The sequence below is a fragment of the Apaloderma vittatum genome, unplaced genomic scaffold (assembly GCF_000703405.1).
Source record: "Apaloderma vittatum isolate BGI_N311 unplaced genomic scaffold, ASM70340v1 scaffold18931, whole genome shotgun sequence".
NCBI classification, from domain to species: Eukaryota; Metazoa; Chordata; class Aves; order Trogoniformes; family Trogonidae; genus Apaloderma; species Apaloderma vittatum.
Window position 1 is genome coordinate 1 of NW_009701155.1, and position 2,515 is coordinate 2,515.

A 2,515-nucleotide genomic window follows, 5' to 3' on the forward strand; every position below is an offset into this window, starting at 1 on the left:
AAGGATGCTCTTTTGTGCTCTAATTGCTGGGACGTGCAGGGCAGCGTCTCTGGGTGGGCAGCCGGGGCCGGACAGCCGAGTTTCCAGCACTGGAAGCTCACCAGCGCGGTGGGGAGATGCTTTGGGAGGGAGCAGGGGGAGATGCTTCACGCCTGACTCTGCACCAGCCAGCATTTCCATACCGGAGCTCCAGGGCAGTGAAACAGGGGCAGTAGCATTTAAAAACTACAGTTCATCTGTGGCCAGAGGGTCAGAGAATGAAGTCGAGAAGGACTGTGGTCCCTCCCTGCCTTGCGTGGGGAGGATGAGCATCCTTTTGGGTTTGGCTTCTCCCGCCGTCCCGTGCTGCCAAAGCGACTGCCTCCAGGATTTCTGCCTGCACATCTCCAGGAAGAAATAATGCACCCCCTGCAATGGCATATGGGTCCCTTCTCCTTTTGGGACAGCAAGGCTGGTGTGGATTGAAGCACGCTTTGCTTCTGCCCCGAGCCTCTCGACATCAGGGAGCGATTCCCAGCACCTCCGCAGGGCTTCGGATTATTTCATTGACGTGTCTGGGGTGCTGGGACTGAACATCAGGCCTTCTGCAATGCAACAAGCGTTGATTTTCAACATGTCAGAGGAACTGAGCTTCAGGCAACCATCTGCCTACCGCTTTCTGAACCCCCTGGCTAATTTTAGCAGGGCTTAATGGAGAAGTAAAGCTCTTGGAGACATCCAGCTCATATAGCGGTTTGGGGATGCTGGCAGCTAGGTGGATGGGGAAGCAGCTCCTCTCCACCTCAGGGATGGCAGCTGAGCTGGGCTGCTCCAAATCTCCTCCCAAAAGCAAACCTGGTGCTGCGACCCTGTCCCCGAGCCAGGACGGTGCTGGAAAAGGAGCAAGGCAGGACCCTGGGTGGGTGCAGCAGCTTCAGGCTGTGTCCCCATCACCTGGATGACTGGAGCAGCCTCCAATGAAAAGCCGTTTGACTTCTCAGGGTGCAGATGAGGGCCATTAACACAGGTATCTCTAGCATTTTCAGTTAGTTTTTTCCTGTCCTTTTTCTATCCTGGTACAAGTATTTGTATGGATGCCCTGCACATCTCACCTGGCTGATAACTCTGAAGCATAATGACAACACAGTGACGATGGGGTTTCTGGCACTTCTATCTTAAAAAAAGCTCCAAGAAGCGGAATCAAAGCTGGGTTCCTCATTCCACCTCTGAGCAACCCAGCAGCCCTTCTCTGCAGCAGGTGAGCCCCTCCAAAAGCTGCAGTTCTCCCACCCAGATTTCCCTGGAGCGAGAAGAGGCGGCACGATGTGGAAATCACTTCTGTAATCCACAGGGCTGTAAATCAAACACCTGCTGGCCAGAGCAGGGTACCAAATTTAGGAGAAACATCCATTTTGCTCACTGACCCAGGATTTGGCAACAAATCCCGTTTTCTTTAAGCTGTCAGCTGGCAAAGCAACACAGGCTCCTCAGCATTAGTGCTTTTTTTGCATTTCCTTTTCTCTGAAAAGGAGAGATCCCAGTTTTCAAGCTAGGTCGTGGTGCTGGCACCGGGGATGCACCGAGCTCTGTGCTGCACCAACGCAACACTGTGGGTCAGAGCTGAAGATACCAAGGTGCCAAAGAGGAAAAAAAATTTTGGCACCCACTTGAGACCTCCTCTGTCTTTACCAGATGGTGGCAAGATGACAGTTCTCAGCTCAGCCCCCAAGAGGTCCGTGCTCTGTCAGATGGAGATCTTAGGAGAAGGGCATCTGGCGTTATTCTGGCATTTTCCAGCAGAGCTGACTTCAAAGGGTATGGTCCGAGCAGGATGGGATGGAGCCAAACCTGGGGTCTGGGCACAGGAAGAAGCCCACAGCACCCAGGGGAGATTAAGATCCATGAACTTCAGTGTAAAGACACCAATAGAAGACCTTTCCTCCGGGCACCATCTGGTATCAAGCACAGCTTTAAAGCCTCGTTGCATCTGAGGGAGGCAACAACAACCTTTCTGGAGCTGCTATGGGGCGGCCAGCTCTCTTCCCCAGCTCTTTTCTCCTCCCCTCAATGGGTGTTAGAAGCCTTCCCCTCCTCGGGAGAAAGAAAGGAAGTCGGTAACGCCAAAGGCTTTGCACACATGGGAACCTCTGCCCCTCCCCGAAAGCGTGGGCTGTGTTGACTTTCCATCCAGACGGTTCCTATCAAGCCCCAGAGGTGGAAGCTGGATGGTTTTAGCAAAGGCAGAGCTTTGCAAGCGGCACGGGGATGAGCGGGGGGACGGCCCCGTTTTATTTGAGGGCAGGGGTGGGTGGAAAACAAAGACTCCTGCAGATACTTTCGCAAGGTGTTGGAAATGCAGCTTCCTCCAATAGAGCCCTGGCTTCCCTTCCCTTGGCTCCCAGGGGACCCCCGATGTGAATGGGGTACTTCCCGTGGCGGCAGGTAGTGAGAAACACATCTGAGGGGCCTTTTGTGCTCGGCGTGCCGGCGAAGCGGTGGGGGATCCGGCCAAAACCCAGCCAGCCTGGCCAAGCAC